We start from the raw sequence: 14953 nt of genomic DNA, 5'->3' as shown, positions 1-14953 counted from the left end.
CTCTAGAGAATCCTGACTAATACAGTAGGGGATGTTGTATCTGGCCACTTTCCCTGTTTCATTTTTGTCTTCAGTCCTTTGATTTTTAAAATGGGAGAAAATGTCATAGTTAGGACTTCTAAAGTCTCTTGCACCTCTAAAATTTGGTAAGCAGTACTTGTACAGCATTATCCCCTTTAAGAAAGAGCTGGATTTTAATATTTATAGGATTGAAGTTTATCTGGCTTTTTGGTTATTCTGATGTGTCTTACTGAAGTTGATGGATTTGCAAATCAAGCATCCTTTGAGAAATAGAAATGACCTCATTTAATTTATTTTTTTATGTTAATGTGTGCATTATTTATAAAGAATTCCGTTTGAGCAATTTGCAGCATGAATAGTTCAATTTCCAGGTATGGTATAATTTGGGATACAGTTTAATACAGTTAAGAAGTGTCATAGAACCAGTGAAGCATTTGGGTATCAAAATCCAACAAATACTTATAAAAACATATAGAGCTCTTCCCTTAAAAAGCATAAAAATGTACCTAATAAATATCAAGTAAAAGTGGCATTCAAAATTGAAATGAGGCACACTTTTCTATTTATTGACTTTGGGGGTAACCAGTTATCTTGTCAGAAAAAAAGTTATCTATAAGTTAAATTGACTGTATCTTAATTTTATAAATTTTTAATATATTGCTCACTTATAAATCATATATTAAAGAGAAAGATATTAACTGTGAATTCTGTGTTTTAAATCATGCAGTATACTATTGTTCGTTTAGACTTAGCATTGCATTTATGCATCAGGATGCCAGTTGTTATAAAAGGCAATTTGCCAAAAGTGTATCTAATTGATACTCATTTAATGCGCACAGAAGTCAAATGACTTTATCATTATTTTCCCCTATAATGTTGCCTTTCAGGTACTCTGCGTGTATACTTAGTGCTAATTCATTTTTCTTGGCATGCACACGCTTTCATCAATTTTTCCTTATTTACACATCTACATACACCAGTTCCCAGCTTTTTATAATGTCCAGAAATGCATCAATTAGGGAAAATTACCAAGTCATTTCTTATGCACAAAAGCTGGTTGTTGATTGTAGTTATCTTGGTTAGAAGCCTTAGAGGATTTGAGACATTTTATGCAGCATTAAGGATACTTGGCTGCACACAATATTACAATTATTAAATACTAGAAATTCTACATTGAATAAAAGAGAAACATATATGTCTTTGAGGAGCTTATGTTTTACATCTACAAGGTTACTAGTGGCAAATGTAATCCACGCAAGCTATTATGTAAAGAAGATAATTTGACACATTGGGGTACTACATCAAGAAAAAAGATTGAGAGGTTTACCTTGAAAATATTCTTGAACATGTGGGAAAGGATACTTGGCTGCGCACAATATTATAATTATTAAATCCTAGAAATTCTATACTGAATAAAAGAAAAATATATATTTCTTTGAGGAGCTTATGTTTTACATCTATAAGGTTGCTAGTGGCAAATGTAATCCACACAAGCTATTTATATAAAGAAGATAATTTGACACATTGGGGTTTAATAATTTCTAATGTATTTAAAGGCATTGACTAACACAACTGCATATAAATACACAGTTCTGAAGAAAGCTCTCTTCTCTGGGTACTACATCAAGAAGAAAGACTGAGAGGTTTACCTTGAAAGTATTATTGAAAATGTGGGAAATTTGGGCCCCTTGCTATAGAAGACACATTAACCCTGGACTCTAGTATTACTTTTGGAAGAATGAAAAAATGAATTCCTAGACAGTGAATATAAAATTGTAGGAAACTAGGGCATTTAAAATCAAGCTGCCCTTTTTTTATTTTTGTGCTAAAGCAACTTACTAAAATGTCTCTGCTTATTAATAAAGACAGGGTTCTCTGATGTCCTTCGTAAAATATGGTCTGAATATCAGTGCATATCAAGTATCCCTTCTTCAAAATGCTTGGGATTATAAGTATTTCTGATTTCAGATTTTTTTTTTTTATTTTGGAATATTTGCTTATAATGTCATAGACTGCATAACAAAATTTTGGTCAACAATGGACCACTACATAATGATGCCCCCATAAGATTATAATGGAGTTGAAAAGTTTTTACTGGGCAAGTTACCATTGAGTTACTATTTTTGTACACTAATCAGTATAGTAACATGCTCTACAGGTTCGTAGCCTAGGAGCAATATTCTATACCATATCACCTAGGTGGATAGTAGGCTATACCATCTACGTTTGTTTACACTCTGATGTTTACACGTCAACAAAATTGCCTAACAATGCATTTCTCAGTATGTATCCCCATCAATAACTGATGCATGTCTGTTCTTACGAAGTTGAGCATCCCAAATCTGAAAATCTGAAATCTAAAATGCTTCAATGAGCATTTCCTTTAAGTGTCATGTCAGCGCTGAAAAAGTTTCAAACTTTGGAGCAATTTAGATTTGAGAGATTTGCATTTGAGATAGTCAACCAGTAGTAATATCCCTTGTGGTGGAGATGTCTTGCTGTGGAAGATATCTTCAGCAGGAGGACCATTAATTGCTGCAGCTCGTGGAACAACTGCCCTGTAGATTTCAGTTATCCCCAGTATTCATCACTTTCCCACCTGTTAGCCCATTTTGGATTGCTGTAAAGAAATACTTGAAACTGGTAATTTATAAAGAAAACAGGTTTATTTTGGCTCACAGTTCTTCAGACTGTACAAGAAGTATGGCATCAACATCTGCTTCTGGCAAGAAAGCTTTTAATTATGAAGGGAGGCAAGGGGAAACAGAATGTCACATAAGAGAGGGAAGGAGATACAGGCTCTTATAAAAAATCAGATTTTTCAAGATGATTTTCTTAGGCTAAATCTCAGAAGTAAAATTTCTGTGTTTAAAAATAATAGGCACTTTTAAGCTTTTGATACATATTTTTAAATTATTTCTCAGGAAGAGTTACTAATTTACATTCCCATTGGTAATGAAAATACCTATTTTTTCATGCACTTATCTATACAGAATATTAATGTTTAAAAAGGAAAAATAAGAGAAAATAGTATTTTAATTTTTGTTCATATTTCTTTTTTTACCTATATGAAAAAAGGTTTTATATAGGTTGTGTGTGTAAATTGTCTGTTTAAGCAAGTGAAGCTATTTAGTCACAGAAATATTATTTTATGGAATGGGTCTGTGTAGCATTTAGAGGAGGCTAGAAAAGGGTGACAAATGGATCTGCATAAGCAAAGGAGAGAAACCTGGTATAATTTTAAAAAGTATTTATCATAAGTTTAAACAATTGTAAAGAATGTTATTTCAGTGATAGTATAAATGTCTACATTTTAAAATAAAAGTCATTTTTCTCTTTTAAATGTTTCCAGTGGAATCTAAATACTATATTGATTTGATTCCTATATTGTTTATTTGAAATACGTAAGTTACTTCAAAATATATTAATGATGGTAAAGTTTACATCATTACCTTTTCTCCTTCAGCTCATTTTTCCATTCTCCTTTCCTAGAGCATTTTATCTTAATATAATTTAATTATTAAAAACTAAATTGATAATCTAATTATATTACTTTGGTAAAGTGTGTGTGCATGTGTGTGTAGATAGATAGATAGATTTTTAAAATTCCCTATGTCTATAACGCTCTAAGTGTTGAATTTTTTCTCCTGGAATGAATTATAAATTATTAGTACATAGTTTATCAAATCATAAGCATATTAATATTTTTGCAAATTAAAATATAAAGTGTAATTGGAAATGTATCACAATAAGATGATAGAAGCTGTTTTTAAATATTTTAATATTCTAGATGAATTCAATTTCTTATATGAGACAGATTTTACCATCAATTTTCAAAAATTATATTTAATTTTTAAAATATGTAAACATAGGAAAAACTTGCTGTCGTACACAATTAAATTGGCATGAAAGGAATTTTGTCATAACAATGTCTCTTAATTCTTTGAAAACATTTTGAGTTACCTGCCAAAAATCACATATTGATTTACCATCAAAATTATATTTAATTATCTCTCAGCTAGCAATTCAATTAGGCCCTGCTTCAAGTTTTTTAAAGCAAAGAAGTAGACACTATTCAAGTTGTACAAGGATGTTACTCAACCATTAGTCATTCAGTTTGTCACCTTCATTAGGATAATTTCAAATTGCCTCTTTGGCACATTACAGGTTTTTCCATCCTGTGGCAATGCACTGTAATAAAATTGTTGATGGCTGAGAGCTGTGCTTTTCTTTAGTAAAGTTGGAGAAGGGGATTGTGAATGGGGTTTAAACAAAGAGAATCTGTCAATTGCAGGTTAGCAGGGGTAGTCTCAGGTAGACAACTATTAGGCAATAATTCATATGAAAGTTGAAGGTCTAAAATTTTAAAAATTTTCACTCTTCCACATATTATTTGAAAAGCTTTGTATATACCTCCAGGAATATATGGACCATGATTTATGATCTACCTTTGCTTCATCTCCTTTAGTTTTTTTCCTCCAAAAAAATTGTAAAGTCTTCTATGGCAGAGACACTTGTTTATACTCTCTTTTCACCTGGCATGATTTTGGCACATAATGGGAACACAGTAAGTACAAATGGTCCTCAAGTTAACAATGGTTTGACTAGCATTTTTTTTTTTTTTAGTTTTATAATGGTTGCAAAAGTGATATGCATCCAGTAGAAACTGTATTTTGAGTACCCATACATTCATTATGTTTTTTGCTTTCAGTTTAATACCCAACAAATTACATGAGCTGTTCAAAACATTATTATAAAATAGGCTTTGTGTTAGATGATTCTGCCTAACTGTAGGCCAACAGAAGTGTTATGAGCATGTTTAAGTTAGGCTAGGCTAAGCTGTAATGCTCCATGAAATAGGTGTATTAAATGCATTTTTGACTTAGGATATTTTTAATTTATGATGGGTTTATTGTGACATAACCCCATTGTGAAGTTGCGGAGTGACACTATTGCATTAATCTGAATAGGTTGTTGAGTATCTGTTTTCCTATAAAGTAAGAAATAGCTAAGTACAAGAATAGTGGAGGAAAAAGTCGATATAGCTCTGGGGGACAACAGGTTTGCAGATCAGGAGTCCAATAAATACAGAAAAAAAAATAGGATACAATCAATCATGGGCATTTTTTGGATTTGAGCCATGACAAAACATTTCTTTTTTGTTGTAGTAAAATCAGTTGGAACTATAAATAACTTAGGTTTTTTACAGTGAGTGGACATGGTGGTTTTGAGTCAATCATCTGCCTATCTCAATACCACTCATACTACAGGACATATTTCTTACATCTCTCCTGACGACCCCAGCCTTCTTTCATCTCTCTTTCTCAACTATTTATAACTGTATCATATAATTTGTTTTGCAGTTATCTACTGAAATACACTGATATTTTGTCCTAAGTTTGTTTCATTTCCCCAACTAGATTGAGGGCAGAGAATAAGTTTTATTAAATATGGTAAATATCATTAATATTTGTACTCTGATTAAAAGTCCTTCAAAAGTTCAGTATAGTGGCTTTGAAGGTTAAAAAAAATGAAGTGCTTAGAAATAGAAGTCATAAACTACAAATAACTTGATTGAGAGTTAGACTCATTAACACCTTCCTCTGCTTTTTGTTTTTTGTTCTTTAAACAGCTTTAGAAATTATTTATTATCAATTAAAAGAATAATATTCTGTTTATGCAAAGAGGGATGACAATGGCCTTGATTACACAGTCATTAAGCAACTATATAATTACCAAGTATAGACCCAAGTCTGTCACATATTTTGGTCATTGTAGCTAAAGGCCCATTAAGTTGTTGCTACTATTAAATTTTCAGTGTTATGAAGTCTTCCAGCTGATGTAAGAGCTAATAACCTTGAAACCATTTTCTCCTATAGTTTCCCCTTAATATAATCACTTATGTTTATTAGTAGGGAAACATTTTCCCACATTGTATCTTCTTCCTTCTGACTGAAACATCCTGTGGAGTTACAGCAAGTCAAGAAAATTATCAAACTTTAAGAATTTCCAGGAGTTTAAGCTTCTATTGTATTCCTATGATAAGCGTTTTCTCTCTTCTACTAGATCAGTGTTTCTCAGTATACTGGTTTTGAATTCAAAAAGTTAATTTTGTTTAAATTTGGTTTTATAATAACCTTTTATTTACTTAAGGCTAATCAAATATTTAAAAAATGCAAAATACAGTGGCTCTAAAGCAAATCAAAGAGGGAGTTGATTTACTTATGATCCCATTCTTGAAAATCATTGCTTTACTTTGTAAACTAATTGAAATCATCTTTTTCCCATATGCCTAGGATTGTCAGGCACAACACAGGCATTGGGAAAATGTTTTCTGAATGCTCAAATTAAAAGTGCAGTGACTGTTTTTTTACTACATTTCATAGTAGATTAGCCTATAAATTGGTAATACAGCATATTCAGCTATTGATAATGATACTTTAGAACTTTATTTGAAAGGATAAAATGCTCATGACATACTGAGTAACCAAAGGAGATTAAAAACATAGTATTAATGGTATAATTTTGTACATATATCTATATGTATTATAGATATATGTATATGTGGGTTTGTATGCTTTAAAATATCAGGCTATATATTTAGTTATGTTAAACTAGTTATACATTCCTGTGATAAAATCTAGGTCAAATACCATAACTGAATTTTGATATTCCCTGGATCTCCTTATCTACCATTGTCTTGCTGTTACTTGAGGCAAGCTTGTTATTTGATAAATAAAATTTCATATTCTGAGAAGAAATGTATTCTTCAGAAAATTCCTGTGAGTCCTTGCTCATATGTTCTCTTGTTTACTCCTTCTAATAATTTCCTGCTTCCACTGAACTGTCAGTGTCACCTACCATGAAAGTCCTTTGTTCTCAGTGCTGGGCTAACCTAAATGTCAAACTCAAGTCTTTGTGCATAGGCATACATACAGTTATCTGAATGAGTTGCAGACTTTTAAAAAAGCTTTGAGTACACTTCTACTCCAAGAGGGCTGACTAGACACAGCAAGGAGGAACATCTCCAACTGAGGGACTGGGACATTGGGAAGACTGGTGTACTCCTAGCAGATCTTCAGAGGGAACATTTAAAGCAGATAGAGGGAAGACACAGAGGTTGGGCTGAAGGAGGAGGAACCTGCAAATTCTTGGCCCCTAACAACTCCTATGGAGGGGGGTAGGATGAACAGCCAAGGAACAACCTGCTCTCACTGTGGGCCTCTGTAATCCCAGCAGGAGAAGACCCCCTTGACTACCACAGATATGTGAGTTGCCAGGGAAAGCTGCTTAGAGAAGTGGTAAGGGCAGAACGCCAGCCAGGGCAGAGCCCAGAGGATTTGATGTGGGAGCATCTATAGGGGAACATGGCCAGGGACTCCTGTTTCCCTAGGCTTGACCTGCTCCCGTAGAATACTTTAGCCCTAGAGGAACTGCCAGACCTGAATTATGCAGGATGGTCTTGCCCATTAGACAAGGTAGGTCCATTCTGAGCACCCCTACATCTGCTGGCCTCTTTCAGAAGTCCAGCCTAGCTATGCCTGCTTGCAGTACAGCCTCTAGATACCTCCTGAGGGCCACATCATAGCTCCTGCACTGGTTTACTGTGCCTGACTGGCAGAGTGCTCCACCGGAACAGCCCTTACAGACACAGATCAGCCTGCTTGTGCCCTCCCCACCAAGGAGCCTCCCCTATGCTGCTTTGCTTGCAGGCACTCACCCACTAGCATACTCTATATCACTTTGCTGGCATGTGTGTATGCCAGCTGACGTAGCATTTCTTTCCTGCCAGTGCACATATGCTCATGCATCCTTCTATGCCACTGCTCCTGACATAAGTGCACCACCTCCCATCCTGCTGCCTGAACCATCATTATTGTCAGAGTAGTGGTGGGCATAAAAATAACCAGCCCCACCGCTGTAATGTTACAGAGTCTCAAAGATAGGAATTAGAAGGCAGAAGTGGCTACAGTAAGTTTTAGTTTAAGACAACATTTTAATGTAATATATGCAGCTGATTAATTTCATTTATTTCATGCAAATATTTCTGAATTTTCTTCTTAGAAAGGAGCTTTAATTTTATTTCCATGATACCTTACTCTCATTTCTATGTTTCACTTAAAATGATTATTATTGTTTTATACATAATACAGCAAGGTAAAAGGGTGAAGGATAATAAAATGTACTTATGTATTTAATATTTTCCTCAGAAACATGTGTTGGGTATATTTTCTCTGTTTTCTAAATATACATTTTTCAGTAAACAAGAAGTATGACGGTATGCCATTTTCAGATCTGTCACTGATAAAAGTTATCATTTAATAAAATTACCACATTATGAAATAGGTCATATTTGCTGGCTTATTTTCTTCTCTTCAATATTTAGTAATTAAATCAAGCCCCAGGTAATTTCCCTAAGCTGAATTTCAGTGTTAGCAGTAGAAATTATAACACACTTAAGAGCTTTCTAGTAGCCACTAAGGAATTCAAAATTATGTTTATATGTTATTCACAAGTCTTTGTAACCAAGCTGTAGAGTCCATTCTTAACATGACTAGTGTTAGGGATTCACACTGCTGTTAGAACTCTATCACCATGTAATCTCCATCCCCTATTTTAAAGATAAAATTTATCCAGAAGAAAATGGATGGAATATGGTATGTGGACTCATTTACTCCTAGCTATCTCTTAAGAGTAAAGCACCCTTGTATTGTTGGCTCACTGAAACTTCTTTCTTAGATTCCTTGAGTGATATGGTTTGGCTGTGTCCCCACCCACATCTCATCTTGAATTGTAGTTCCCACCATTCTAATGTGACATGGGAGGAACCCAGTGGGTGGTAGTTTAACAATGGGAGTGTTTACCCCCATGCTGCTGTTCGCATGATAGTGAGTCAGTTCTCACAAGGTCTGATGGTTTTATAAGGGGCTTTTCCCTGTTGGCTCAGTGCTAGTCCTTGATGCCATCATGTGAAGAAGGACATGTTTGTTTTTCCTTCTACCATGATGGTAAGTTTCCTGAGGCCTCCCCAGCCATGCAGAACAGTGACTCAATTAAACCTCATTCCTTTATAAATGACCCAATTTCACGCAGTTTGTTATAGCAGTGTAAGAATAGACCAATACAGGAAATTGATACCGCAGACAGTGGGGTGCTGCTGTAAAGATACCCGGAAATGTGGAAGTGACTTTGGAACTGGGTGACAGGCAGAGGGTGGAACAGTTTGGAGGGCTCAGAAGAAGATAGGGAAATATGGGAAAATCTGGAAATTCCTGGAGAGTTGTTTACTGTCTTTGACCAAAATGTGGATAGCGATACGGACAATAAATTCCGGGCTGAAGTAATCTCAGATGAAAGTGAGGAAATTGTTGGGAACTTGAGTAAAGATCACTCTTGCTATGCACAGAGACTGGCAGCATTTTGCCCCACTCTAGAAATCTGTGGAACTTTGAACGTGAGAGATATAATTTAGGGTATCTGGAGAAAAAAATTTCTTAGCCTCACAGTGTTCACAAAGTGACAGAACACAAAATGTTGGAAAATTTGCAGCCTGATGATGTGATAGAAAAACCCATTTTCTGGGGAGAAATTGAAGCCCAATGTGGAAATTTCTTCAAGTAAAGAGGAGCTGAATGTTAATCACCAAGACAATGGGTATGTCAGATAACTTCATGGCAGCCCCTCCCACCAAAGGCCTGGAGGTCTAGGAGGGAAAATGGTTTTGCAGACCAGGGACAGGGTCCCATGCTGGACCCAGGGTGCCACTTCTCTGTGCAGCTTTAAGACATGGTTCCTTGTGTCCCAATTGCTTCAGCTCCAGCTATGGCTTAAAGGGGCCAACATACAGCTTAGGACTTTGCTTCACAGGGTGCAAGCCCCAAGCCTTGGCAGCTTCAATGTGACGTTGGTCCTGCGGGTGCACAGAATACAAGAATTGAGGTTTGAGAACATCTGCCTAGATTTAAGAGGATGTGTGGAAATGCCTGGATGTTGAGGCAGAGGTGAGCTGGAGAGGTGGAGCCCTCATAGAGAACCTCTGCTAGGTCAGTGCAAAAGGGAAATGTGGGGTCAAACCCCCCCAAGAGTCCCCACTGGAGCAGTGCTTAGTAGAGTTGTGAGAAGAGGACCATGATCCTCCAGTCCCCAGAATGGTAGATCCACTGATAGCTTGCACCCTGCACCTGGAAAAGCCACAGATGCTCAATGCCAGCCTGTGAAGCAACTGATAGGAGGGTTGTATCCTGTAAAGCCACAGGGGTGGCACTGTTCTAGACTGTGGGAGCATACTTCTTGCATAAGCATGACCTGGATGTGAGACATGGAGTCAAAAGAGATTATATGGGAGCTTTAAGATTTAATTATTGCCGTATTGGATTTCAGACTTGCATGGGGCCTGTAACCTCTTTGTTTTGGCATTTTTTTCCCTTTGAAATGGGTGTATTTACCCAATGCCTGTACTTCCATTGTATCTAGAAAGTAACTAACTTGTTTTGATTTTACAGGCTCATAGGTGGAAAGGACTTGCCTTTGTCTCAGATGAGACTTTGGACTTGGACTTTAGAGTTAATTTTGGGATAAGTTAAAACTTTGGGGGACTATTGGAAGGGCATAACTGTGTTTTGAAATGTGAAGACATGAAATTTGGGAGGGGCCATGGGCAGAATGAAATAATTTGGCTGTGTCCTCACTTAAATCTTATCTTGAATTATAGTTCCTATAATCTACATAGGTCATGGGAGGGACCCAGTGAAAGGTAATTTAATCATAGGCATGGTTATCACCATGTTGCTGTTCTCATGATAGTGAGTAGGTTCTCACGAGAACTGATGGTTTTATAAGAGGCTTTTTCCTCTTTGCTTGACACTTCTTCTTCTTGCCATCATGTGAAAAAGAACATGTTTGCTTTCCCTTCTACCATGATTGTAAGTTTCCTGAGGTTTCCCAGTCAGGTGGAACAGTGAGTCAATTAAACCTCTTTCCTTTATAAATGACCCAGCCTCAGGCAGTTTCTTATAGCAGTGTGAGAATGGATGAATATACTGAGTCTTTACTTTCTTGATTCATCTCCAAATGCCTTTCTTCTGTATTGATTACTGATACTTTGCTTTTTAGCTTCTTGTGGGTAACTGTATGTTCAGCTCTGTATTGATTTTCTCAAAATGCTCACTCAAAACTTCAAATATCATCTTCATATGAAGGACTTCTAAGTCCTTTGCCCAAACCCCACCAATATGTTTTTCCATTCTTACTTCCAAATTCTGTTTTTCTATTTATCATTCTCCCAGTCTCCCTGCAGGACTAGTGGAAGTAATGTAGATTGTTATTTTATAATATTTATCTAGTCCATGCATTCTGCCATTTATTTCTTATTTCTTTTCTTTTCTTTTTTTTTTCACCCAGGTTGGAGTTCAGTGGCACAATCTCGCCTCACTGCAACCTCCACTTCCCTGGTTCAAGCAATTCCCTTGCCTCAGCCTCCGCAGTAGCTGGGATTACAGGCACACGCTGCCACACCTGGCTAATTTGTTTGTACTTTCAGTAGAGATGGAGTTTCACCATGCTAGTCAGGCTGGTCTCGTACTCCTGATCTTGTGATCTGCTTGCCTCAGCCTCCCAAAGTGCTGAGATTACAGGCGTGAGCCACTGTGCCTGGCTGTGTTCTGCCATTTCTTAGGCCCGCTCCTTATTCTCTGTTCTACTGCTACATTTTTAATCAAGGTCCTACCACCTATCTTGATTGCTAAAAAAAATTCAAATTGTTTTTTAAGAGTGTTTTTCCTCCATCAAGCTAGAAAACCCATAATTCTTTTATAACACCACTTTGCTTATGAATCTAGGCTTTTCTCACCTTATGAACCATACCTGTAGAATACATGAGTGAATTGGGAAGCTTAGCTATGCCTCTCTGTGTACCAGATCTTCTCCAGATCTGAGTAATTACAGTTGAGTATAAACTCTGCTATGTTTTTCTCTTTGACTTAAATTTTTTGCATAAAATGGGCTCTGAAGATAGCATAAATATTAAAAATGTATAGGAATATGAATACCTAGATGCAAATTAAGTATCTTACCCAATAAACTTGAATTTGTTTTTGCTAATGCCTCCTAAATTCCATGCTTGCTTATTTCCCTAGTGTGAGTAGAAAAAGATTAGCTAACAATGTTTAACACTTCAGCAGAGTTAAAAGTGTTTTACATATAAATATATTGATATATTTATAAAATGTATATATTTATATATGTTTATATAATATATATTTATATGTTTGTAACATTTATATTGATATATAAGTATATAAATATTTATTTGTATATAAGTATATAAATGTTTGTTTATTGGTGAGACAAAGTCCTGCTCTGTTGTCCAGGCTGGAGTAAAGTGGCATGATCTCAGCTCACTGCACTTTATGCCTCCTGGGTTCAACTGATGCTCTGACCTCAGCCTCTCAAGTAGCCAGGACCACAGGCATGTACCACCATGCCCAGCTAATTTTTTAAATTATTTGTAGAAATGGGATCTCACTATGTTTTCTAGGCTGGACTCAAACTCCTGCACTGAAACGATCTGACCACTTTGGCCCCCACAAGTACTGGGATTACAGCCATGATCCCCCATTCATAGCCTATATTTATTTTTGATTCATGCATTTTAAAGCTTCTTGCAGGTTGATCAGTGACTTTAAAGAGGCCCCTAGCTTCCTCATATAATTTCTTAGAGAAATAGTGTATTTAATCACAGAAACTTAACAGTAGTGAATTGTAATAGCCAAATCTCAGTTCCTTAACATGTTAAGAGTTTACTACTCATTGATAAAGCATCCAGTGTGGAAATTCAAGCTTGGGTTACTCATTTGCATGACTTAGGCAGCATGGTTCTTTCCTTCTAGTGGCTCCAACATTCCCTAAGGCCTTGGGGCAGTTGCTCGATTCTTTACATCTATCTGTGAGTGAACATGATGTAAGAACATGGAGTACTACAGAAAACATTTTAACAACCAGGCCTGGGCATGTCATATATTATTGTTATATACCTTTTACTGGTCACAACTACTCAAATGGCTTCATCTAGAGGGGTTGAGAAATATAGTTTGCGTGTGTAGGGGGAAAAAATGGGTTTGGTGGACATTGAATGACTCTCAACTACAGATAATGTTAATTTATCTTCTAACCAATCCGAATTTACACTTTGATTTCCGACTCATGTGTCTAGTTGTCTACACATCATAGGAAGGAAAATATATCTATGATTTCAATATAAATATCTTGGGCTAGAATAATCAAATTGCCTCCACCTGTGTACACTGAACTGATCTGATAGTAATATTTTTGGTAATGGTAGAGGAGGTCAGGGAGTGAAGATGAGTGTGAGTAATTTAATCACAATATAAATGTGAACTATTGATAAAGTATGACTGTTTAAAAACAATTTCTGAATTCAACAAAAGTAGTTTGAACATATATTCACTATGTGTATATGTCTCAAACATTAGTGAAGTTTTTTCTTTTTTAAGATATAATTCACATAGCATAAAATTTACCCTTTTAAAATTTATAATTGTGTTTTTTTTAAATAACTGCCTAGTTCTAATTCTAGAACACTTTTCATTAGCAGAAATATGAACCTTTGTACCCATTAGCACTCTCCCGTCCCCTATTATCTTCTCTTCACCACTCATGAGGATTTAGTTTAAACCATGGATCACTTAAGGAGCATTGTCATTTTATCAATGTTATTAATCTTCCAATCCATGAACAGTAGATGTCTTTCCATTTGTACAGATGTTCTTCTATTTCTTTCTACTATATTTTGTAGTCCCGAGTATGTAAGTTTTGCAGTTCTTTTGTTAACATATTCCTAAGTACTCTGTTCCTTTTGATGGTATTGTAAATGAAACCATGTTCTTAATTTTCTTTTCAGGTCGTTCATGTCTATTGTATCACAATAAAATTTACTATTGTATTTTACTCTTGTATTCTGAAATTTTAGTAAATGTGTGTGTGTGTGTGTGTGTACACATGCCCGCATGCATTTTCATGAGTTTCCTGGTAAAAACCTGAAAACCAGCTAGACAAATTCTAAAAGAGTTGCAACATGTAAACTTGTGTATTATTAATTATTACAGTTTCCTTGTGAATTCCCTAGGATTTTCCTGATAAAAGATTATATCATGTACACACAGATAGTTTTCTTTCTTCCTTTCTGCTTTCTATACCTATTATTTCTGGTTTTTTTGTTTGTTTGTTTGTTTTTGGTTTTCAGTATCCTTTACTTTCTTTCCAACTCTTATTTTAGGTCCGGGGGTAGATATGCAGGTTTGTCACATGGATAAATTTCATGTCATGAGGTTAGCTATGCAGATTGTTTTGTTACCCAGAGAGTGACCTTAGTACCTGATGAGTAGTTTGTTGATCCTAACCCTCCTCCCACTGTCCACCCATAACTAGGTCCCAGTGTCTGTAGTTCCCTTCTTTGTGTCCACGTGTATAAAAGGTTTAGCTCCCACTTACAAGTGAGAACATGTGGTATTTGGATTTCTGTTTCTGTGTTAATTTGCTTAGAATAAAGTGATCTCCACCTCCATTCATGTTGCTGCAAAGAGCATGATCTCATTTTGTTTTATGGCTGCATAGTGTTCCATGTTGTACATACACACTCAGTGATGGACACCTAGGTTGATTCCATGTTTTTTCCATTGTGAATAGTGCTGTAATTTTTATACAGGTGCATGTGTCTTTATGGTAGAACAATATATATTCATTTGGTTACATACCCAGTAACGGAATTGTTGGGTTGAATCATTGTTTGGTTTTAAGTTCTTTTTGTAATTGTCCAACTTTTGTACACAAAGTCTAAACTAATTTACATTCCCACTAACAATGTATAAGCATTTCCTTTCCTTTGCAAGTTCATCAGCATCTGTAATTTGTTGAC

At 35.7% G+C, this 14953-nt stretch overlaps 1 non-coding gene across 1 annotated transcript; it reads right to left on the bottom strand.

The window, feature by feature from the left end:
• Positions 1 to 14055: 14055 nt before the first annotated feature.
• LOC135269351 (U7 small nuclear RNA) lies at positions 14056 to 14117 on the bottom strand. The gene has a single exon (XR_010337653.1). It is a non-coding gene; the product is annotated as a U7 small nuclear RNA (small nuclear RNA).
• Positions 14118 to 14953: the final 836 nt, after the last annotated feature.

Source organism: Aotus nancymaae, unplaced genomic scaffold (assembly GCF_030222135.1).
Source record: "Aotus nancymaae isolate 86718 unplaced genomic scaffold, 86718_ANA_hifiasm-v0.15.2.pri h1tg000004l, whole genome shotgun sequence".
In the NCBI taxonomy this organism is placed as follows: domain Eukaryota; kingdom Metazoa; phylum Chordata; class Mammalia; order Primates; family Aotidae; genus Aotus; species Aotus nancymaae.
The sequence above is the reverse complement of the archived record's forward strand: the minus strand, read 5'-3'. Positions and strand labels throughout refer to the sequence as shown.